Source organism: Marmota monax, unplaced genomic scaffold, assembly GCF_021218885.2.
Source record: "Marmota monax isolate L192 unplaced genomic scaffold, Marmota_monax_Labrador192_F-V1.1 WCK01_AAM20220418_F8-fsc00018, whole genome shotgun sequence".
NCBI lineage: Eukaryota > Metazoa > Chordata > Mammalia > Rodentia > Sciuridae > Marmota > Marmota monax.
This window is the reverse complement of record NW_026692201.1, coordinates 14,027,762-14,054,131: the sequence shown is the minus strand read 5'-3', so window position 1 is coordinate 14,054,131 and position 26,370 is coordinate 14,027,762. Positions and strand designations below refer to the sequence as shown.

Sequence of the window (26,370 nt, the reverse complement as noted above, 5' to 3'; positions counted from 1 at the left end):
AATATTCCATTTTTATTCAAACATATTTTACTTGATATACTCACTGTTCATTTGTTTTCTTCCTCATCTTTGCAGAAATATCAAATCAAAAAAGTGAAATTCCTACCTCTAATTGAAACACACACACACATATGTCCACACACAATTGGGTGTATGAAACTCAGAGATAAGAGGATAAATGAAAATTTATATCTTAGAAAACAAAGTTGGACCTTATTAAACTATAAGGAAAACATCTTGTGTGAAAAAGAGTGCAGGTTTGTTTACATGGCCCTGAGGTTATGAAGAAAACTATCTTTTCCTTTTTATATAGGTTCTTGCAATTGTAAAAATCACCCATGGCATGTAATATATTGACTTTTGCAGCTTGCATACACCTAATCTTGCCAATATAGTTATTTGAAATCAAATTGATTTTCCTTGAAAAGCTTAATTGCAATCCTAAAACGGCTCAGCAGACTCATAGCCCAATTGATTCCTGTCTCCCAAAAGGCATCTTTTGGTCACAGACCTCCAGAATGTTAATTGTTTTGGTGGATAACCAAAGCTCTAAGGACCAAAAGGTTGTGGATTGACTTGATGCCTGACTCAGTTACTCATTTATAATATATTTACTTCATACATATTATACTCATTTATAATATATTTCTACCAAATGATATTATACAACAACCACAGATGCCCTGAGGTTCAATTCAGAATGTTTTCCTTAATTAATTAGCCTCAGTATTTATTTTAACATGAAATGACTTTTTTTTTTCCATCAAAGCTTTTGAAAGCTGAGAGCAGAGGTGAAAAAGGTGTTCAATAGTGATGATACATATCAAATGTAAGGCTCAGGAGCAAAACTGACAATAAAATTTTTGAGTGGAATTTGGGAGATGTTTGAAATTTTCTCACTTCTGGACATCCCTCTGAGGGGACTGGGAAAGAGCACAGCATAATCCCCAATCAGTTTAGAACATTGAACTCATATTCTGATCTTTGCACAAATAATGTTGAGTTTTGTATCACTAAAAAAGGAAGTTGCCAAGATATTGTGTATTAAAAATGAAGAATATAGTTTCTATGATACAGTTTAAAAAAAAGGAAAAGTATGATTCTCAATACCACCCCCACCATGAGACACACACACACACACACACACAATAGAAAACAAACTGACAGTGGATTTTTAATTATGCCAATTAGAACTAAGATTCTCTCCCTCTCTCAAAGTTAAAAATATGAGAAAAAGGACATCTATTTTGATTTTTTTTTTTACCATTTATGCCAACCTCAAAATAAATGGCAGCCAGTGAGTTGATTTATGAGATAAAGGTATGCTGGTTTATCATATTAAACACATAATCTGCATATATTTTACATTAATCTATTTTTTGCTTATCAATCACAAATAGAAAAATGACTTCATTTCATTTTTCAATTAATCATAAAATGAAATTATCAAATAAAGTCCAAATACCTGAACAGTAAATCTAAGGCCCTTGTTTTCCTTCCAACTCTGCCCTTATTAACTACTTGTTTTGATAATGCTCTGCCAAATAGAAACCATTGACTCATCCATGGTTCTTTTGCTTGTTCACTTTTGTATCTTTTGATAATGTTGATCTGCTGTCCTGGAAAACATATTTTTCCCTCAATTTCAAGAACCAAAGTTTAAGTATATTTCAAATTGTCTTCAAACGTCTCTTCCTTCTCTGTCACAAGTCCACATAGGGAAGGGAAATAACATCAGTTAAGTTTTGAAAAACATTATTCTTCCTATTGTGTGGAGGCCTTAAGCACAGAAACAAGAAAGTGATGAAGCTGTTGTATAGTCAAAGAGAAAATGGTGACTTGGATGAAGGAAAAATCAGTGGGCAAAGAAGAAAGCAGACTATATTCATACTGTGGAGTGAAATCCACTGATATTGTTCATAAATTCATGCAAGCACATGAATATAAGGGAGGAATAATGGATACTTAATTTTTAATAATGTAATTTGTGTTTGCCTGAGCCCCCCAAAAATGACTAGAAAAAAAGAACATATTTTCAGGTAAAATCAAGAAATAATTTTAGGCATATATTGTAATGTGTATTAGTGATCCAAGTTGATGGAACTCAAGATAGTAGGCTTAGTCTGGAGCTTAGAGCAGAGAGTCAGGCCAGGATTATAAAGACAGTAAGACAAGAATGCTTAAAAAAAAAAAAACACGTAAGAATAGAGGCAATCATCTATTGAGGTATGTAGAGAAGAGAGGACTTTGAAAGGACCAGTAAGGTAAAAAAGAAGAGTTTGTTTTGCTGAAGCAGGAGGAACTGCTGAATAGTGTCTAATGCTTTGGCAAAGCTATGAACATATGGAAAAGTATTTACGAATGTCGGTAACATGGAGCTGATCTGGATTTTTGATAAGGGAATTTTCAGGAAATGTTGGGAGTGAAAGCACGATTGTCATGGGTAGAAGTATGAATTAAAGATCAGGAAATGTAGGAACAGTTAAGAGGAATAACTACAGAAAAACATCAACAAATAGGGCAGAAATGAGTAGACTATGTCTATGGAAGACATTTCTTTTTTCAATTTGGAAGCACATGGTGTGCATTAATGGAAATTATCCACTAAGGTGGGGAAAACCAACTATGCAAGAGGGAAGGAAAGACTCAAGTTAGTGGAGGTTTCAGGAGGACTTTAAGAACCAAACCCAGAGAACAGTGAGAAGGGACTATCTTTGATAAGAGGGAGACAGATATTTTATTATGAAAAATACGACATATGGGGTGCAGGTAGAGTACAGATTCAGCACCAAAAATGTGTGAGACTGGAAATCTGATCCCTCTATCTTATCATTGAAATGGTAGTTAAAGTCCTCTAGTGTGGGAGTTGTAGGAAAGGGATCTGAAAAAAAAAAAAAAAAGAGAGAAATTTTGAAAGCTGACTCTCCATGTGGGAAAGTGAGCTCATTGCACAAACAGATGATTTCATGGAATACTATTCCATGCCCAATTGAGATTTGAAATAGAAAGCTGTCAGTTTCACTCTGTGAATTTCTTCATTCTCATTCTCATTTGCCTTTATTTGAAAAGACACAAAAGAAGTCAGATTACTTTGAATTATAGTTAATTATGTACATATCTTATTTTTGTATATAACAAGGCAGAGGAAGCAATAAAGGAAACAATAAATATTCACATCTGAAATCCCCACAGCACCAAGCACATTGTAATCCCTAAATAAACTTATCCATTTTTCTTGTTACATTTGTAAATTGGTTAAGGTTATTTATTTAAGAAAGTAAAATGTCATTATTAATCATGATAAAATTAATATAAACAAGGGTACTGGGTTTTTATCAGACATGATAATGCACATTTTTTTGACATTCCTTTTCTAAGAAGCTTAGAGAATATGTCATACTTAGTGTTTCAAAATAACATCAAGGTATTGAATTTCAAGAGTGACTGTGAAGACAAACAAAGGGTGCTGAATATTTCAGCCAGGAATCCATTGGAATGTAACCGCTAAGGCACTAGGTAGTAAATGCTGAGTGGGGTGTTGAGTTTCTCATTGCAAATGTCAAACTGAATTTTAAAATAGCTGAAATGGTGATGCCTGCTTGAAAAACAAAGTGACTTGGTGCTAATCTTGACATAAAAATGTCTGTTTGCATATTAGCAGGAATCCTAACATTCAAAATCTTTACCATAAATTTTCAAGTTGCTATTCAAAATTAACTTTCAGCTAAAATATTGGCATAATTCAAAGTAAGCATAATGGGCTTTGGAAAACATGTTTTCCAGGTTTATTGATTTGAAACTAAAATATGTATGCTTCTCTCTTTACATCACAAAACAACACATAACTATGACCTGTCACTTTGGGAAACAAAGCCTGGCAGTTGTTACTGTTTTCCTTTTAATTGGCCTTAAAACAACCCAAATGAGCATCTTCTCAAAGATTCATTCACCTGACAGCTTGTCTTTATATGGAACAAAAAAGTTAAAATAAGAGTCAAAATGAATATGAACAGAAAAAAACTGCTGAGAAGTATTTGGGGATTTGACTTTCTTTTCCCCTCTTCATGCTCAGAGAGAAACAAGACACATTAATCAATTAACTTTGATCCTGTTAAAGAAAGCTTTAAAAAGAGAGTTCTAGGCTTATGAAAGTATATTATATTATTATTACAGCATTCTGCTTATGCACTTATCAATCACATTCTTATAATGGCATACAAACCAAAATACCATCATGTATTCAATTTGTATTTATTGGGTACATATTGTGTGACTGGAAAGATTTTAGGGACTGTAAACAAGAAGAACCAAAGGGTTCTATAAAGAGGATGACTGACAATGTTTAGACTGGTGGTCAGTGAAGGCCTTGCTGAAGAGATGATATATGAGCTACAATATGAACAATGAAAAGGAGCAGTCCATGCAGAGGCCCCCATGAGATTGTTCCAAGTAGAAGCAGTGGAGTTTGCCTTTTTATATATAGAAATTTTTTTACATATAGAGATTTCAGGGTTCCACTCTTTAGTTTGAGCACCATGAGAATTCCTAGAAGCTATCAGTTCATAACTAGCACAATCTTCTAATTAGACATATGTTATTTGGGTTGGATGATGAAAACGAATCAATGAACAATGTGATGATGTTGAAGCCATTATCCAAAATTACATGAATAAAAGTTCTTGCAAAGAGTCACAAGGCAAGTATGTAATAGATAACTGGAGTTTAGGAATAATGGTAAGAAACACACTTCTCTTTCAGTTGCATTTTCTTTTCACAACAGTGTGAAATACCATGGTGACCTTTATTATTTCTAATCCATTAAGAGTTAGGTTAATTGACTTGCTCAAATTTGAACAGATAAAATTGAAGAATCTGACCTAAAACTTATAACTTTCAGCTCCAAATTTAAATGGCTTTCCTATTACAGGAATTTAAAATGACCATGTGCACACGTAGACACACACACAAAAATACTAACATAGGATTTAATTTATAAGTTAATTTACTGTATCTCCTAGGAACTTTATGCCTACAATACATATTAATACCACTAGATGACAGTTATATTTCAGAATGAAATATTGATCTAAAATAAGATATTTGGGGCAATTATAGAAACAATTTCAAGATATATTTCCTTTCTAGAAAAATGTAATATAGCAACATAGGATTGCAGCTGATTCTAGGTAATGAAATTGAAATGAAGGGACATCATGATGGATCTTAATCCCACTCTACAAGGAATCACAGTGTGCCTGCTCTATGATGAGCTCTTCTCTTCCCTAGACTTTCTAAAAAAAATAGAAAAAAAATTTAAATTAATTTTGGTAATTGAAGAGATATTAATCAGTTTCTCCTGTCAACAAATATTTTCTCATGGGATCACTAGCACCCATTTAAGGTTTAATTTTAGATATTGCTGTATTCTCTGATGTGTGGAAATTTGAAGAGCAGCCCTCAGTACCCTGAAGAGAACACTGTGTGCCAGGTACTAGAACATAGTATCATTGCAGAACAGTTCTAATCTTCTCTTTACTGAATACAACCTAAGGTGAACCATTTCCAGGAACTAACAAACAAGATGGGATGAGAGAAGATTTTAGTTCAAGGTATGTTTCATCTATAAAAGTACTGAATAGAGAATATTTTTTTCTTTTTTTGATAGACTATTATTGGTTCTTTTTAGTTATATATGGCAGTAAAGTCTATTTTGACATAATTATATAAACATGGGCTATATCTTGTTCTAATTCAGACCCCAGTACTTTTCCTTTCCCTTCCCTCTCCCCACCCTCTGCTCCCTTCCCTCGATTAATCTTTCTGCCATTTACCCATAGTTATTTTTAAAATTAATTTCTTGTGGAGGGGGGTGGATAGAGAAGATTTTTAAGGAGTACTCCTGGGAAATAAATCTCTGTCAAGAAAGGACATATTTCTACCTATCAGAGAGAACATTCGGCCTTTAGTACAATATGTCAAAACACGCTGTACTGTCATGTATACCTAAAAAGAACAAATAAAAGAAAAAAAAAGAAAGTACATGTTTCATTTTGCCATTTCTCTCCTCAGATTTCAAATCAGACAATAGCTTTTAGTTTCTCTTTGCTCTAAGCTTGTACTTTGAGTTAAAGTAGTAGTCACTAAATTTACTAAAATTCATCTAGGTTTTCCTTTTTACAAACCATAGGTGATGATATCACCAGACGTTTCAAGTAAAGGGTGCTAATAAGATTTTTATTTGGAGACATTAAGTCCTAGAGATGAGAATGGATTTGAATTAGCATGGTTAGTTTCCTTCTATCATAGAGGATGCTGTTTTATATATTCTCTTGCATAGATCTTTTTAAAAAATCTTCATCAGAATTCTTTATCCTTTCTTCAGTTTGAGGGCCATAATAGAAGTTGAGAGTCTTTTCCCTGATGTATAAAAAAGACCCTCAGGATAAAGTCAAACTGCTGTACCAAGTCACCTTGGCAGGCTCGCAAGAGCTTGCTTCAGAAGAGCAGAGTTTGTATTTTGTCCCCCATCAGGATACTACTAAAGGGAACTTTGTGTGTAAATCCACAAAGATGTTCATTGATAAACTGTTATTTCCATTTAGAAATCAAGTAAGACTACAAAACCTGTGTGACCTTTAATCCCTTCGGTGGCAACAGCAGGCTTTACAAAGAGCTTCTCTCCCTAAGGGAAGAAATGGTGTTCAGGGTGAGACTGTAGAGGTTTAATTGGCACTTTCTGTGGTAGCCACATCAATGTTTGAGGTTTTTGTTTTTGTTTTTTTTTTTTGCAATGGAATTTACTTGTTACATGACATTTAACTCTGGACTTAATCAGCAACTAATTATTGATTTTATCAAGGAAATTTTCTATAAGATGGGAAAGAAGCTTTGGCTTTAATGTTATACTTTTCTTCTTGCAGAATCATCCTATTGATTGAAAACTGCCTGTGGGGAGATTGTTCACTCAGACAGTGATGTCAGTGAGGATGAGAGGTTGGGGCTGAACTTTAATTGAGAAACCTATAAAAGTCACTAAACACCATCTCATCACAGATAGTCAGTGTGATTCATGTGAATACATATGTAAGTAGTGCATTGCTCTTTCTCTTATCAGACATGAGCCGTGGACTCTCCAGAGAAATGTTCTGTAAAGTCCTTAGTGGCCTAAGTTAGTGCTTCTCAAGCATTTCCTTCTTCAAAAGGTGTTGGTCCTGGAATTGAATTTAAAATGCTAATTAAGAGATAATAGCTTTCTTCCTAAGATTCAGTTATACCTTAATCCTAGGAGCAGACCAAGAACAAGGTTCCAATGCCCCCGGGCTCTATAACAAGACACCAGAGAGTGAATAGCTCATAAGCAACAGAAATTATTTCTCACAGTAGTCAAAGTTGAGGAGTTCAAGATCAGTGCACCATCAAATTCATCATACATTGGGGCCCATCACCCTCCATGGATGATGATTCTTTCTTGTTATATTTACATGTGGTAGAAGGGATGAGCGAGACCCTCAGGCATGTTTTCTTGTACTGGGGATTGAATCCAAGGACAGTCTACCACTGAGTCTATTATTTTGAGACAGGGTCTTGCTAAGTTTCCCAGGCTACCCTGGAACTTGTAGTTTTTCTGCCTTGTCCTTTTGAGTTTCTGGGCTTGCAGGTATGTGGCACTACACCCAGTATGGGTCTTTTCTAAGAGATAATCCCCAATTATGAAAGCTTTATTCTTACGACATAATCACTTGCCAAAGATCCAGTCTCCTAATATCATTACCTAGGGGGTTAGGATTTCAACATGTGAATATTGACGGGACAAAAACAGAACCATAGCTGGAATTTTCCCTCTCTTCCTATCTCTACTTACTAATTGGGAAATAATCAGGGAAATTCTCTCTGACTTTGGGCTTGCTTAGGGTGATAAAGAATGGAGCTTTCCATGAGTGACAAGGACAGTCTGTGTAATTCCAAGGCTCGAGGCAGAGCAGTAATAGGATTTCATTAGTAAGGACATTTCTCAAGGAATATTCAGGTTGATGGAAAGACTTGTGTTGTGGATAGCTGGCTCAAACTTTATATTCACTTATTTAAGTGTCATTTTATTTAGAATACTTTTAGTGATTAAGCAGAGTTCATTTTAAACATTATTTTCACTAAAATAACTGTACAAAGTTGGAAACGTGCATGTCAGACTTCTAATATATCAATTCAATAATCTCTTTCTTCTAAACTTTCGTTAGACTTACTATTTATCTATACAGCAATTAAAACATAGAAACCTATGGTATTCTCCGATAATTTTACTTTTTCTCAAATGTTGGTGTCATAGATGATTTAAATCCAACAATGTTCAATATACTTTTGGGGATGTAGGAGGTGTTTATTTGTTGTAATGTACTGATTGATATACATATATTTTAAATTCCCATACCTACAATTCAAGTTTATATTAAAGTTATTTATTGTGTGCTTATACTGAGTTAATTGACAATGATGCAAAGAATTATTCTTAAGTTAGGATACTGTAGATTAGACTGTGTAACACAAATGCCCTTGATCTCAGGAATTAGACAACAAATGATTAGTTGTTGCTCATGGTATCTATTACAACTTGGTTAGAAGCTCTGTTCCTACATCACATATCCTTACCTGAGGACAGACTAATGGATTACCCAAATATTAATATGACAGAAGGAAAAAGGACCCTGACCCAGAAGTATCAAGAGAAGTCTTTGTGAAATAGCAAAAAAAAAAAAAAAAAAAAAAAAAGCCTAACTTGAGAGGTAAGAGGTGAGAAAAGAAGGCAGGGATAGGATTTTGCTATGAAGTGGATAAAAATGGGGTATTAATTGGGGGGGGGTAAAAATAGTGTTAAAAAATAAATAGCGGAGTGTAATTCAGGAGTGAGGGAGGAAAGAAGAGAGAGAAGCAATAATCCATGTGCAGGAAAAAAAAGATAGAGAAGAAGTTCAGAAATAAAGATCCTGAGAAGACTAGGGTGTCTGAAATCAGAACATAAGTGGTTTGAGGAGGGACAGTACATAATTATAAAAAGGAAGGGGAGCATCAGTGTAAATGGAGGCTTATCAAAAGGTTTGTGGAGAGGAGAGAATACTGGTTGCGATTGCTTTTTTTAAAAGTATGAAGTCAGATCATCAGCTGAGTGAAGGAGGAAAGGGGAAGTGGGTAGTTTTAGGAGAGAATTCAACACGTGAGATAGTCAATTTGAAACATGCTAAAACAAAAATAAGAAAATATGGAAAGACGACTACATTGTATTGCATGACCTCTTTGCATTTGTGACATTAGATTGGCCTGACTGATTTTAAATTACTCTCCAGGAAAATTCAGTTGTTTGGGTGCAGACATGACATAGGATAATATGTAGATTTAACTAGAGTTGGGGCTTTGCCACAAAAGTAAGATGGGGTAAGGGATATGTTAAACAAACAACTGTAACAGTGATTATAATGACAGATAATGAGCCCTACATTGGGTACATAGAAAAGTGAGGATATGACAAGGCAGAGGATAGTACTTAACAGAGAAAATGCAGTAACTTGTGGCATTAAATATTTTACACTTGGGGGCAGACAGGGATATAAATAATTAACTCTGAAACACTGTTAACATATTCTATCCTTAGGCAAGTTTAGAGTCTCAAGGGAATAATTAATTCTCTCTGGGGGCAGGGGTTGGGGAATATATATAATATACTTACTGCTCTCTAAGAATTATGCCAAATCTTTAGAGCAGAGGTGGCCTTTTTACTACTGAGGCTGTAAATAACCTCTAGAATTTGGAGAGCCAGTCACAGTCTGTTGAGAGCACAATCATATTTTTCTACAATTCTCCTTTATTACTAGAAACAGATTATTGTAATCTGGGCACCTGTAGATGCACTTAAACCTCATCAAGCTCTCAAGTGACAATTGAGATGAAAAAATAAGGCCCTATTAAACTTGAGATCTAGGGGACAACAGAGAGAAAACATTAAGGATGGAATTTGGAATCCTTTAAGAAATAGAAATATCATGATGATTAAGAAAGAGTCTGGGAGGGGCTGGGTTGTGGCTAAGTGGAGGAGTGCTCAAATAGCACATGTGAGGCTCTGGGTTCGATCCTCAGTACCACATAAGAATAAATAAATAAATATATAAAGAGTCTGGGAGAAAAAATGGTTGTTACTGGAAATAAGAGATATGATGCAATAATGAAGCATGTTGTGGGATCAGGTCAGACGGAAATATGATTTGATATGCCAGGACTAGAACTAAAGACCAGGAGCCAGGAAAAGAGGAATAATAGCTGACACCATGCTCATTAAGATGTGTCTCTGACTAAGGACCTTAACGTTTGCCTGTGACACAGATGATAACACGCCCACAGTCTGCTTTAATGGAGGTATCTGACTTCTTCCCTCACCATTTTCCTAGTCAGCCCAGACTCCTCACCTTCCTGACGTATTTGGGTCTATATCCACCCTCTGCTTTTGCTTACTGTTCTCTTCATCTGAAATATTCTCTTTTTCGTTGACATATATTCAAATCTTACCCATTTTACAAAGTAACTTTTCCATAAAACCCCATTGCAGACCAAATTGTTGAAATATGACATAACAAATTCTTCCTCCAAGTAAGGGAGGAATACTTGCCATTGTATTAGCCTTTAATTTCTCCTGTGGCTAGTTCGGTCTTCCCAGGTGGACTTCCTGGCAATAGCACCATCACAGAAAGAACATTGTACTTGGAATCTCAAATTCCAGCTTCTCCTTCTAGCTTGTTATTATTCTTATCCAGCTACTTATTATTAGCTTCATAGTGAAGTACAAGACATTTTTATAATCTGTTTTTCTCATCAATGAAATAAGGGTCGCAGTCCTCAACCTCCAAATTTGTGAGGTGGATTATGTGATATGAGAGAGTTTTTAATGTGGAAAACAAAATCTAACTAGTTGTGATGGTTTACCTTACATTGCAAATTGGTTAGGGTGTGGTACCCAGATATTTGGTCAAACTTTATTCTTAATATATGTTTCAAAATGATATTAATATGTGAATAGGTGACTCTGAGTCAATGTGATTGCCTTTTGTAATGTTGAGTAGGCCTCATCCAATCAGTTGAAGTCCTGGATAGAAAGCCTGGTTTCCCAGAGAGGGAATTCTGCCAGAAGACTGCTTTTGGACTCAAACTGTAACTCTTCCCTTGGTCTCCTAAAACAAAACATCCTTTTAGTTCTGTTTCTCTGGAGAACCATGCTGATAAGCTAATCTAAGCAGAAAGTGATTTATTACAGTATATTAGATAGAATAAAGAAGGTCTAGGAAATCAGAGGATTTTATTTTGGAGGCTGCACAGCCAGGAACAATGAAGACTTAAGAAAATCCCAAGTATAACACAAATGCCTAACTGCCAAGCAACCTGAAAATGGCGTTTTTAGCTTTCTGTTTTTTTTTTTTTACAGGAAGGCATGTACAAAGAGGGTTCTCATGGGGCTGAAACAGCTGATCTGAGCTGTCTGCTCTAGGTGACATATGAAAGTTACTGGCATTGAGTCTGACAGGAGAAATATACCATGTGACTTCAGAATTGTGAACTTCTTGAGGACAGAGACACTTGTCCTTCTTTGCAACCTTCTGAAGTTCCAAACTTCCCATTTCCAGGTCACAGATTCTTTGGTAAGCTATCTTTATTTCCATGTTCTTCCTATTTCCTTCAATACTCTCTCTATATATAAAAACTTAATTTCTTCCAAATTTCTCATTTATTCTTGTACTTATATTTTAGCCACTGTTCAAGAAGTGGGCTCCACTGCATTATTTTATAAAGATAATATTTTTATCAAATATTAGATCTACTTATTTTTAAATTTTGGGGTCCATTGATTTAAAGTGTGGAACAGACCGATAATGGTCGTTTTCACAGCATGCTATATCATAGAGACAAATATTGGTTATCTTGGTAATCAGAAAAGAATAAAAGAAAATAAATGTGTGTTTTGATTACTAAGTTAACTGAAATTCAAGACAGAGTTATGGCTATGTTTAACAGAGCTGTCCCCTCCACTGCATGCTGAACAGAAACTTAATATTTTATACATAAATTAATTTTTATTTTTATCATGGCTCCATTTAGGTAAATTCTTCCCACTTAACAGATGAGTGACTGAAGCACTTGTATGTTAAGTAATCTGCCCAAGGCCCTCCCAGGGACAGGCCAATTGTGGGATCTCTTAACTCTTGCCTTCTAACATTTACTCCTGACTGAACAGCATTGTTATTGGAGGATTTTTGTTTTTTGATTCCTATATATATGCCTTTGCTTTGATTGGCAAAATTAGAATTGGTAGAACATAACTTCTTAAAGATTCCTATTTATACAATCCATACATGAACAGTGTTCACTTGATCAGTTTCTTTTTTTTTTTTTTTTTTGCTATTCATCTTAATTTACTTTAGCTTTTTTTTTCCCCATGTCTATTCAAATTTGAACAAATAAACATGGTCCCGAATAAAGAGAGCCCTCTGACACCAATACCTCTGAGAATATTCATGTACATATCAGGTGAAATAAAGGTTGCGGGAAGAGCAATGTATCATCCAAATGTATATAGCAGAGTACACCTGTGAGACAATCATAGAAATTTCCTTTATGTTGGAAGAAGAATTTCATTTAAAACCATTTTGAACCAGTTGTTGTGGTGCACACCTATAATCTTAGCTACTGTAGAGGCTGAGGCAGGAGGATTGTAAATTTAGGGGATTTAGCAAGACCCTGTCTCAAAATGAGTAAATAAAAAGGGTTGGAGTTATGGCTCAGTGATAAAGCAATTGCCTAGCAGGTGCAAAGCTTGGCTTGAACCCCAGTACTGAAACCAATCAATCAATCAATATAAAATTAGTTTGATCTTGGGAGTGGGGGTGTGTTTCAGGAAAATTAAAAGTATTCTTGGAATTACATAAGATTTTCTTAAGGAAAAATTTCATAATGAAACGTGTATGGATCTAAATATAGGTATTAAATACATGTCATATACCCAATCTCATATTTGGCACTATGCAATTTATAAAAGACCCAAAATCTCAATAATGATTATGAACTGGAACACAATTACACCAATGAAGTGTAATATGATTTTTTTTCTCTGAAAGGGTGTTATAATTTTCAGGCTTGAATAGTACTGAACTTCAAAATGATAGCCCATATGGCTAAAAATGAGGAGAGACAATTTAAATTACTCTTCATTCTCTTTGTCTTAGGAGATTAATTTTCTGTCATTTTCTTTGAGAAGTTTACCTTCTCTAACATTTCTAACAGAAGGAGCTTAACAATGAGAAGGGCAAAAGCCTTCCAGGATGGCACTACAGAATTTCCATCTGTAAAGTATAGAGTTGTTTGAATTGGTTGGCCACTGTGCTTTATGAAAAGATGGATGAGAATGAGGAAGTACAGCAATTTGAAACTTTTGAGTCTATTGCTTCTAATATTGTATGTTACCTGGAAATGGAAGTTGTGGAAGTGCATTATCAAGAGAGAGACTTCAAAGTAGAATATGAAAGAGAAGAGTTAATTTCCAGAGGGAGTTCTAATCATTTAGTAGGCCTGCCAGAGTGGACTTAGATAATATGCAGGTATGCTCAATAATATATTGGATGTTTGCCAATCCTTCAAGCTGAATTTTCTTACCTTTGGAAGAAAAAGTCTTTTGTGTATAAGGTACTGTTCTTTCTGGAATCTATAAACCCGTTTTATCTATTATCTCTGCTGCCTCAGCAAGAGACTATTAATTGTAGAATACAGATAATGATAATATTCTAAGAGAGAAGATTTAAAAAAGAATAATTGAATGGAATTTTATTTTTTAACAAAAATAATGGGATATTTTGAAGTTCATTTATGGAGATTTCACATGTTCCATGCTATAATGTTGAACTTTTACATGGTTCTTTAAATGTATCAAATTTATACTCCTAGGAAAAACAGTAGGAAAAAAATCGATCTGCCCCATTTTTCCTGGGGTAAAGAGGTCAGGTGTCTTGCCCAAGAGCTAAATACAATAAATCCGAATACTTTGGAACTTCTGGCTTACTGTTATTGATCCAAACACTTGTTTTCCTATTTGTGCATTGTTATACTTCAATTACAGTAGTTAGGGCTTCCTGGAAACCAGCCTAATGAATTTTATAGGTGTTGGCAATCTGAATAGTTATCCCTGAAAGAGCAAATACAAGGGACATCATGTGGGCATGGAAATAAATGAGTCAGATGTTCTTTTCAGGATTAAATCATGACACTTGGAGCATGAAAACTAAAAAGGAATTCCCATCTTGATTTCTATTTTTTCTCAACTCCCTTTTCCCCAATCTTCTGTAGACCCTTATGTTCGTACAATTTTATTCTGAAGAGTTTTTTCCTGAGCTAACTAAGATCACAAATTGGATCCAAATAATTTCCACATTCTGGTCTTTACCTAGTCTCTCCTTGAAACCAAACTTTCTTCAATCTATCCCCTCAGGATATTGCTGTGTAGCTGGTGGTCTAATTTGCTCAAAGTGGAAATGGGTTAAACCACTCGAGTCACATTGTTTTTCCTTGGACCTGTGTGTATATTAACTTCTCTAGTTGCTGTACCTGTTACACATATCTGGACTGAAATGGGAATTTTACTTTTCATATTGTTTTCGCTGTACACAAATTAAAGAAAAAGACAGACTGCGAATCTGCATGTAGGTGGAACTGATGGGAAACTACTCATATCTTGAGAGTGATTCTCTCCCCAGTTACATTATATACTAGAAGTTAGAGTATACTCTTCATTCTGTTATTATTAATCTTGTTATTTTTATGAACTAATACAATTTTACCAAAAATAAAATTATTAAATATTTAATTTAATGCTATTAAATTAACTTTATATTTTCATTTCACATATGTATTCAAACATATGTTCATATTTACATAATTTTAATTCATGATTTTTATTATTCTGAATGTTTTACTATCTATTACATTATTTCTGATATAAGTGAGCAATGTTGTCAATGACACACATGTATGAGGAAATTGATATAAAGGATTTTTTTTGCATATTCAGGACTTTTAATGACATACACATAGCTAGTATTTAGTCAAAAATGTTTTTTAAAGTAAATGTTATTTTAGGATGAAAAATTAAATCTCCAGTTTAACAATGGGCCTTTGATTCCTTCTAGCATGACTATTGTTTGTATACACTGGCTAGACTTCATCTGTTGTAGTAGATGCAGAGTTACTGGGTTATATGGGGAGAAAGGAAAACAAGATAGGAATGTTTAGAAGCATGATGATGTACATTAGAAAATGTCAATCAGGCTACAACTGAGTTTAATGGGTGGAACAATCTCTAAACCAATGGATTTGAAAAGGTTTCACCCATATATAAATTTTAAAAATGTTGCTTGAATATATATTTCTCAATGAGTTCTTTTTCCTCCCTATCTTTCCAAGAATTGTTTCACAATAAGTCATGACCAATCATGTTGACATTTTATGTGTAAACAGATAGATAAATGGATACTTGGGAACAGCAGATATAAACTAGGACAGTCTTGCCAAAACCAAGGAACATGGTGATCCTTTTAGATGTGTGGAAATCTTTCCACATCCCAACAGAGGAAGAAAACACAACCAATCTCACCTTCAGCTTAATATGAAATATGTTCTGCCCTCATAACACTTATGTTTAAACTGGCTCTATGTCAAAATATCTTTATGTCAATGCCCAACCCTGGTAAGTGAATATTTATTAAAATTTTCTGAGGAATACTGAAAAGTCCTGAGTGACACTGGTATACATATTAAGACAGTGGGTAAGAGAATGGGCTTTCATGTGGGATGTGTTTGAACATTCATTTCTCCCTTTACAATTAAGCAAATTTCTCATATTAAACTCTCTGAATGTCAGTTTTCTCATTTATATAATAGGGGTGGCAATAATGGTACCTGACTCAGAGTTGCTATGCTGATCAAATAAGGCAGGAAAGGACTTAGCAGAGTGTCTGGTGCATAATCAACATGTTCTTATTGAGATGGACAATGGCTGTGGGTCCCTGAGAGCCCCTCTTATTAAAGAATGTATTCAGAAGGCAAGACTCTTACTGTTCTTTACCTAGGACATTTCCCAGAGTTGCCTGTGCAGTGAATAACTAGAGGGGGAGTCAGGTCTCCTTTTGGAACATAGAGTATGCTTACTTTTTGCTTGTTCTAAAATGCAAGTTCCTTCAAGTGTTCCTTAGCTGCAATGAGCACCCATATCTTCAGCATTCATTTGGACCCTCTTCCTCACCACCATGGACCTTGGGGGCAAAGAGACCAACACAAATCTGCTGATACTCATGCTATGTGCACTGTGAATGATATTATTTTGTCTCTGGTCCATAAATTTTGAGTCTCCTGATAGTATTTCTGATGCAGCAATGGGCCAACTTATTAGTTTTAAAGTAGGTAAAATAAATTCCAAACTCAATAGTTTGGTGAAAAGACTAGGAAGCTGAAAGAGAGAGGGTTTTCTTTAAAAAGGACAAGCACCCCATAGCTTTGGTTCAGGTATTAGAGGACTCCCTGGGACCTGGGATCCTCATGTAAGACATGCCCAAGGATGAGAGGGGCATAATAAGGATACTCCCCCAGCCCCAACTTTTTGGTATTTATTTCAAAGACATTACTGTTGGTATTCATAGAGAGATTTCTGTGTTTACAATAGGATATTTCTGTGTTTTACATAGAATATTCTCTGTGTTTTACAATTACAAATTTATTTTTAAATTCAGGAAACTTCATCAAGTTAATGATCAAATAAGCTCTGGTACACAAAGTAAAATTCTAAAAATAATATTTTTATGCTTGGAAATACCTTTTAAATAAAAGGTATTATAATTATATATCTTAATTTTTAAATTTTATTTATTCTAATTTGTTATATATAATAGCAGAATGCAATTAAATTAATATTACACAAATAGAGCACAATTTTTCATATCTCTGGTTGTATACAAAGTATATTCACATCATTTATGGTTTTGTACATGTGCTTAAAATAATGATGTCCGTCTCATTCCATGGTCTCTCCTACCCCCATCCCTCTCTCTTCCTCTCCCTCCCCTTTGCCCTATCTAAAGTTCATATATTCTTCCCATGCTCTCCTCATCCCATTATGAATCATCAACCTTATATCAGAGAAAACATTTACCATTTTTTGGAGGGGATTGGCTTCCTTCGCTTAGCATGGTATTCTCCAACTCCATTCATTTACCTGGAAATGCCATTATTTTATTCTCTTTTAATGCTGAGTAATATTCCACTATGTATACATACCACATTTTCTTTATCCATTTATCTACTGAAGAGTTTCTAGGTTGGTTCCACAATTTAACTATTGTGAACTATGTTGCTATAAACATTAATGTGGCTGTGTCCCTGGAGTATGTTGTTTTTAAGTCCTTTGGGAATAAACCGAGGAATGGGATGGCTGGGTCAAATGGTGGTTCCATTCTCAGTTTTCCAAGGAATCTCCATACTCCTAACTATTGATGGGCCAGATGGTGAGAGGTAAGGATGCAACAAGCTGCTCAAATAGCATTTGGTTATTGTTCGCTCCCCTCCAGGCAAGAGGAGAAAGGATATTACCATAATTATGGGGCAATAAACCCTGGAGGCCAAACTGAAAGGCAATGTATCTGTGGTAATATTGGTTGGAATCCACACTGCTTAAAAAAAATGTGTCAACAGTTATGACCTTGCTATTTGACATAAACCATTGGATGGACTGAAATTTTTGGAAGTTTGTTTTATTCTGTTGCAAATGATCTACTGCATGAAACCTAAATTCCATGCAAACTCTTTCAGTGCTGACACAGCTGCAGTTTTGTACCTCATCCTCCTATGGTCCAAGTTGGCTGGGAGTGAAGACAGAGTGCTTGGCTCAGGGTGACCAAAGCAACTGAGAACTCTGAGGCAGATGTCACAGTGTGGTGTGCAGGTGTAAAACAGGGTCCCTCAGCCCAGGTTAACAGATGCTGGGAGATGTGCAGGGAAGGAAGCAGTGCTATACTCTACTGAAACAAATATCTGAGATAAGTCAATTTTAAAGAGAAAATATTTATTTTGGCTCACAGTTCTAGAGGTTTCAGAATAGAATTGGGCAGACCCATTACTTTTAGGTCTCTGGTGGTGGGAAGGGGGTTAGTATATCATAGTGAAAGTGTGTCCCATAGCAAGACCTTTCAATTTATGCCCAGGACATGAAAGATATACACATATCTTTCATAGATATAGATATATAGATATAGATATAGATGGATGTGGGGGAGGGAGAAAGAGAGAAAAAAAGAGATTGGCGTACCCCCCATTCTTATTTAGGGACATGCCCCCAAAGACCTAACACCTTCTAGTAGCTCCACTTAGAATTTCTGCCACCTCCCTTAGTGCAAAGCTGGGACAAAGGCTAAACTTTGGCTCTTGGAGGACATTTAATATCCAAACTGTAGCACGGACTGTGGAATGGAGATGAGGGAGGAAAGGAGCCTCCCCACTTACGTCTCCTGTGAAATAGTCTCCTCTGCTACCCTGCATACTATACACTCCTTGTAAGGAAGTAGAAGAGTCTCCTGGCACCTATTGCATAACCACTAACCATGTATTTGTTAAGTTCTTGTTATAGTTTGCATCAGGGAAAATGATGATCAAATTCATCAGATAAAGCTTTGGTTAGACTTACAGTTGCTAAAGGAAGTTAAAAGGATATTGCAAGTGGGGCCCTTTGGCCTAGTGTACTTTTTTTTTTCCCTGTGGCTCCCATAACTGAACATATAAGGGAATGATGGGTTAGATGCCAGAACTTCTCTACTCTATGTGCCAGAAAGGTTCTCTTCCTCTGGGACTGTTTTATGTACTATCTCCTTCAGGGTCCCCTAAGAGAAAAAAGACAACAAACAAACAACAAAAAATTCTTGGAGGAGATAACAACAAAAGTCGGCTTTAAAGTCTCAATACTACCAAGGACTCCAAGAGGCCATTTTTCCAGTAAAACAGTGCTAGCTGCCTGATACAGCTGCCATATTCACTCCTTTTGAAATGTAGCTATTGGCCTGGTGTTGAATGTGAATGCCTTACTCATGTAGGACTTGTACTTTCTGGATTTTCATCTCTACTTTAGGGCAGGTCCACTTGAAGGGTAACAATGGGGTTAGGAATCAATAGACCTCACTGGGTAAGTGGCAATGGATTATTCAATAGTAAGGCCAAGATGGCCAGAGTGTCATCTGTTTTCCCTCCCTCCACCACCTGAAGTAAAGCAACTCAAACAATGGGACCTTGCACAGGTTCCTCTGAGTGATTTGACCTGGTGAACAAATACTTCATCTTTGACACATCATGGTACCCACTGGGACCTGCCACTGTTTATCCTAAGGCTAAAAACTAAAAGCAGATATGGTCAATCCTTTTTGTGGGCAAACACAAGATCATCTTTGTAGATCTCTGCTCAGTCCTCCCTTTGATGAATATTGATACATTTTCCATTGACTATTCTATTTCTGACTCTTTCCTAATTAGATCTTCCTGGTCAACAAATACAATGAGATAGTTAGATCACTGAATGTTACTGTCCTCAGAAATTGTTCATTTCTTTTTGGTTGCCTTCTGGGTAATGATTAGGAAGAAAAGATTATAGGCCTCAACATTAAAAAATTCAGGATTCTTCCTGTTCATTCAAGCTTCTCTCTTTCCTCTAGCTGCAGGCAAACCCATTGGGTGTTCTGCATCTCTCTGGCTTTCCACATTACCTCACAGGAACTGGAGCAAAATTAACAGATCATGCTGATACATATGTGGCTGGCTGTGCTCTGAGTAATAAAATCGTTTATCTCTGAGCTACAAGTTTTGTGTATTCTATGAGAATCCACAATACAGTAAGATTAATTTATTAGCTTGTTAGGGGGGTAAAAATCAAATCCCAGACATAGTGGTGATAATTATTTGCAACTCTATGTCTGAATCTTATTCTCAGGAAGTATTAAAGTTAATGAAAGCTGCTTTTATTTTGGAATCCTACTTTTTTTTCCAAAGGCAATAATTGAATGTTATGCATATTGAAAAGAGTCTTTCATGCAAGTTGGTTGTTATCTTTTCTAATTTACAAATTTTATGATTGTGAAAGTGAGATGTTGATGTTAGGGAAAACTATTCTATTACTATCTACTCAAAATTCATGAAAAAATATTCAGTCAAGTAGTACATTCACAATTGAGGATGCTTAAATTAAGACATGGAGATACTATAATAGAATGAAGATTTAGTAATATCTGGAATTTTGAGTAGACATATTTCTTAAGACTTCTTTCTAAAAGGAATTGCTCTTCTTACAGCTAATATTGAACAGTTACATATGTGCCTTTGAAAGAAAATAAATACTAGACAAGTTGAGGTCTTGGAAAATGTCTGAAGTGCTTCCTTATTGCTGTTCTGGCTGTGTGGTCTTACTGTCCTGCTGTTCACCACCCACTGGTCAATCAAATACAGGCAATCAGCAAAGGGGAGACTCAGTAACCAACAGGAGAGATGACATGCAGTTTAAACGGCCATCACATGAGCTGCCTAAGAAAGGCACAACTCTGAGAAAACACACATTTTATATTTGTATTCCTATCTGGACCCTGTGATTTATCGTCTTCATCAGAAAATATCACTTAAAGGGCAAGATTCAATTAGAGAGACAGATTTTGTTTTTTATTTGAAATACATACATAAAAATTATTTGATTAGGAATATGGTATAACTCTATCTCTACAATTTCCTGAGTATCTACAAACAAGTGATGCTAAAGATATGCCTTATGCCATGGAGGAATACAAATTTGTTGTTCTGATTCTGGGGTGAAGCCTTTGTTTTCTTATTGATACTGCTTTGCTCTCCTTGTAATTAGTGGACTATAAACCTGATTTAGTAACCCATACATGAAGTACAGAATAGAAAAGGGAACTTTGAGTTCTGAATCCAGTAATCACTTTGACCTACCAATGAATGATAGCCTTACACTTCTAGTTATAAACCTGATAGATTATATACATACATACATGCATGAATTTACACACATAAACTCTCATATCACTTCTTTTATTTCCATGTTGTTTGATGAGCTTTTATTTGTACCTAATTTTTAATTTGTTATTCTTATATATCTGTTTTGAACTTCTGAAGGCATATATTTTAAAGGTTACTGCATTCTCTGACTTCTTAATTTTGTATTTTTTTTCTCTTGTGCAGTACCTATTAAGTGAAAACTACTATGAAGCTTTATGGGAAATAAAGAAAGGAATAATATAATCATTAGAATCCAGGATTTTATAATCAGAAAACAGAAATTAATACATGAACATTATGCCAGGTCTAAGATATATATATATATATATTGTAATGGAGATGTCAGACAAAAAATATGCTAGAAGGACAACAGTTCACTTGGATTTGGAAGGTTTGTAAAGGAAGGTTTGTAAAGAAAGTTGTTTGAAGCTAGGGCTTGAGGGTTGATGGAGAGCCTAGATATTTTATAATAATTATATATTTGATTCTCACAACTTTTGTATTCTTTTTAATTGTATTTCCAGAAACATAATTGCTAAAAACAAGTTATTCTTAAGAATATATCAGGTTTCCTCAAGAATTCTAATTTTTTAGTTCAGGATTTCCAAACACTGTAATCATGCCTACAGAAGTAAACAATATTTATATCATGACTTAATACACACATACATGTATATTAAACTAAAGCAAAAATTTGACAAAACAATATTTATTCTTATGGTATTAATTTTATTTTTATTAAGGTATTACTTACACAGTGAAACAAGCAAATCCTAAGCATGCAACTTGACAAGTTTATACATTGGGGGTATATAATACTATAGAGTTAATCAAGAAACAGAACATTTCTAGGCCTCATGAAGGAGTCCTCATGTCCACTTAATAGTCAACACCCCCAGAAGAGATAACTGCTATTTGGAATTTTATCAACATATATGAACTTTGCTTGATTTTGAAGTATCTGGCTTTTATCAGTCAATGTTATATCATTGCTGCCTACTCTTAATTATATTTTTTTTATTTTTTTGAATTTATGATAAACTACCAGTAGTTTTTTTTCTTTTGAGATATAATTTACATATTATAAAGCTCACTATTTAAATTTTTTTTTAGTTGTAGTTGGATACAATACCATTATTTTATTTATTTATTTTTTATGTAGTGCTGACGATTGAACCCAACACTTCACATGTGCAAAGTGAACATTCTCCTACTGAGCCACAACCCCAGCCCCTAAAACTCACTGTTTTGAAGTTTATAATTCAGTTGTTTTATAGGACTGTGTGTATTTTGGTGTATGTAACTTCCTGTTTGTAATGAGAAACTCAGGGTTGGCCAAGAGTGAGATCTTAGGACCTTCTTGGGTCATTTGTAATCATGTGCACAGTTCCAGACACATGCACAGACTCCATCAACCCTCAAGCCCTAGCTTCAAACAACTTTCTTTACAAACCTTCACGTTTCTACTTCCATTTTCATACATAACTATTTTATGCATGTGGCATTTGAGAATCCTAGGGATGTACTAGAACTTTCCAAAGCCTCTTAGGACATCACATTCCCCAACATTTTAAGTTTATTTGTTAGCCTATTTTTTTGCCCCAGTTGTTATCTACTGCTTTAGGCATTCCTGATGTTTACCACTGACTGTAATTTTTTAAATTAATGTAACCAGAGAAAGATCTGTTTTCACTAAGCAAACTCCAATCAGGTCAAATAAATCCAGATTTGTGACTGGGTTTTTTCCAGGAAGTCATCAAAAAGGTCAAATAATTACAATTCCTTGGGAATGTGGTTAAAGCAGATATAATCTAAATCTTTCTGGGTTCCCTTGGAGGGTGTCTAGTCTTCTGAATCTCCTGCAAGTGCAACTTTTGCTTTTCAAGTCTATTGCAAAGGTGAGATGGATGGGTGAGAATAAGGCAAGTTAAAATGCTGCACAGCATACTGTTTTGTTTTGTTTTGTTTTTTAACCAAGATTCAGCCAGCTTCTCATTTGTTGGAAATCTTTGTTTAATTTCAGAGTCTTGAAAAATCTGGTTCTGATCATTTTGCTTTGTACTCATTGCTTCTGTGAAGAATAAAATTTTCAGATATCCTTACTCCACTATATTACTGACATCATGAACTTATACTTGCTATTTTATTTTTTTACACACTGTAATATTTTAAATTTCCTATTGAAACAATAGCAAAAACTGATTTCATGGTCTACTCAAGGGTTGCATTCTACATATTTAAAAGTCAAGGCACCTAGTTTACCTAAGGGTATTTACACAGTTTCAGTAACAAGCAGCATACACTTTCGTGGAGCACAAGCTTGAATGCAATAACTTTAGATGGGGCTTGAAAGTATTCAGTAGCATGCAGAGAAACAAAAATTGAGACTACGTTGGATGATATAGGGTAATTTAGCCTCTCGCCTAGAATGTATACCTGGATTATTGTGAAGCAGGAAGCCAAAATAAATTTTGATTCAAATTGTCTATTTGAGCTACCTCACGTTTCTACTTCCATTTTCATACATAACTATTTTATGAGTTGAAGTGTGTGCTACTCCCAAATTCATATGTTGAAATCCCAACTACCAGTACTTCAGAATGTGAGAAGAGAGGGCCTTTTCAGAGGTAATTAAGGTAAAATGAGGTCCTATATGTGGGCCTTAATCTAGTATGATTAGAGTCCTTATAAGAAGAGAAAACCAGGACACAGCCAATACAGAGTTGAAAAACCACGTGGAGACAAAGGGACATGGTCATCTGCAGGCCAAGGAGAAAGGCCTCAAAAGAAACAAAACCTGTTGACACCTTCATCTTTGACCTCAACCCTCCAGAACTGTGGGAAAACAAATTTCTGTTGTTTAAGCCACCTAGTCTCTGATATTTTGCTACGGGATCCCTATTAGACAAATACAGCTATTGTAAGAGAGAGAGAGAAAGAGAGAGAGAGAGACAGAGAGAGAGAGAGAGAGAGAGAGAGAGAGAGAGAGAGAGAGAGAGTACACACTTTGCTCAGGCCTCTTTTCCACTTGTTTTTTCCCATTTAATCAAAATGACATTGTTTTCAATTAAGCTTAACATATGAGAGACATAAAGCCCTAACTACCTCCCCACTCCCCTGCAGACATCAACAACATGTTGGTAACATTTTGGAAATAATGTGTTTTAAAATAAATTATTCTTTTATCTGCCAACTGGAGTTTTTGTGTGAATTTTGAATAATTTTCAAATCCTGAGCAAAACATCAAGACTACAAGGTCTGTTGAGACAAATGTGTTTTCTTTGTTCGCCTTTCCCTATCCCATGAAACTCAGCATCCACCCTATTTTTGCGTTAGGTTAAGCTACAGACTTTACTCTGGAAGCAGATAGTTGTAGAATTGTGATTCCATTTTTTCTGCTTGATCAGTCCTTTTAAGTTGATGACCCTTAGCATCTTCAATTTTAAGTTGAATTAGGTGTACTTAGAGGGAATCGTTTTCCTGGTTTGATCTGCTCAGGTGGTTTTAACCCTATTTGAGTGGTGAGGCTGTTCATTTGGGTCCAAATCATGTGCTCCACCAGATGAGTGAAGGCTTACTCACTTTTACTTTGACTTGTAACCTGCTGGGTTACTCCAATTGAGTTCAGTATGAATGCTCAACATCTTCAAGGTTTCAAGGTCCATAAATCTCAACCACAGTACAAGGAACCACATCTTCTTCTATATTCTCACCAGCCCGATAACCTCATGTGGAGATTGTTTAAAAAAATTATTTCAAAAAGGAAACATATAAACAATAATTATCTTTTAAAATAGTTTCATTAGCTGTTTGTTTAGGTTATTTTGGTGGGAAGAACAAATTGTTTTCCTGTTACATTCAGATGCTTTTTTCCCCCCTTCTTCATGTCATTTTGATTTATGGGATTTTTTTTTTTCATTCTTAATAGCTCAGACAAGTTACAAGCATGGATGTAAAAAGTTGGCAGTGTTTAAAGGGCATCATTTTCACATGTGTTCAGATACTCTGCAAATGAACTACATCATGAAATTGGAGATAAGCATGTCAGAAATTACTAAGCTTTTCTTAAACACTCTAAAACTTTACATACTAATTTATAACATTTGTACTTAGCATGAGTGAGCTGTTGGTTTAGGAACTGACATTTACTGTTGTGGGTGACTATGACTCTTATGCCCCTCAAAAGAAAAAAGAACTTGATTTGAAATATCTCCTGTAAAATAAATTTCAATTAAAAAAAAACAAGCTACAATGAAAATCAATAACAATAACATCTGGATATCTGAGATGTTATTGCTCTTTACTATCACAGCAACAATTACAGATAATATAGGTAGAATGGAGTTTAAATGGTTTTCTACTGATATTTTAAAAAATAGAAAGTGGTCTTAATGAATCATTAAGACTTAAAAAATAAAAAGGCATACGGAAGAGAACTTCCATAGAACAACTTCTATTATTTTGCTTATTTACTTTTTGATTTCACTTTGATCAGTTATCCTAGAGGACTCCATTCTCTTTGAAAACCTCTAAGCAACAAGGACTTCATGGTGGTTCATTAGGATACATGTAAACTCCCTGGGTGGGATGGGGGTGTGGTAGGGGAAGAGGAGTGAGGCGCTGCCACACTGTTGAGCTTCACAGTGGCTGCACATCAAATTCTGAAGATTCACAGACAAACCAGCAAGGAATTGGGCACATTTTTTAGGAGCTATGGTTCTCAAGGGTTTAGTGTCCTTTTTTTTTTTTTACCTAGAAGTTTGCAAAGCTAGAATAAATAATCTCAGATTTTGTTGTTCCACATTTTCTGGGCTTCCCATTCAAAACTTGCATAAGCTTTCATGCTCCAACTAGCCTGGGTGCACCCCCATGGCCAACAGCTTTCATGGGGAGAACAGGAGGAATTTCTTTTATTCCCTTTGTAATAAGAAACCATTGCTATTTAAAAAAATTAAGTCCGTGCAATAACTTCCAATCTATATTACTAGCGAATGGCTTTTTTAGCTTTGGCTCAGACACATGCATCTCTGATGACCCAGTAGAAACTACTACTTAAAAAAAGTCTTTAAAATACTGTCTCCAAAGCCAGGGTTCACTTCCTTATCACCCTTCAAAACTCACTCTCTCTCTTTCTTTCACTCTCACTCTTCCATCACCTGTGGCTATTTTAGTGAGTGGCATCTTAGTGTGGGCAGCATGCTTGATTGCCTCCTCCTTCCCCTATTCCACTAACTACATTCATTCAAATTACCAGGTCTA

The 26,370-nt window shown here is 35.2% G+C and overlaps 1 long non-coding RNA gene across 2 annotated transcripts in view; it reads left to right on the top strand.

The window, feature by feature from the left end:
• The first annotated feature begins 5,480 nt into the window (after positions 1-5,480).
• The window catches only part of LOC131423648 (uncharacterized), a 100,887-nt gene continuing 79,997 nt past the window's right edge, over positions 5,481-26,370 (top strand). Inside the window, exons 1-3 of one of the 2 annotated variants that reach the window (XR_009225497.1) lie at positions 5,481-5,609; positions 6,921-7,083; positions 11,459-11,672. This is a non-coding gene — a long non-coding RNA (uncharacterized LOC131423648). The remainder of the gene's footprint in view (positions 5,610-6,920; positions 7,084-11,458; positions 11,673-26,370) is intronic. The other variant, XR_009225498.1, reaches the window with a different exon arrangement.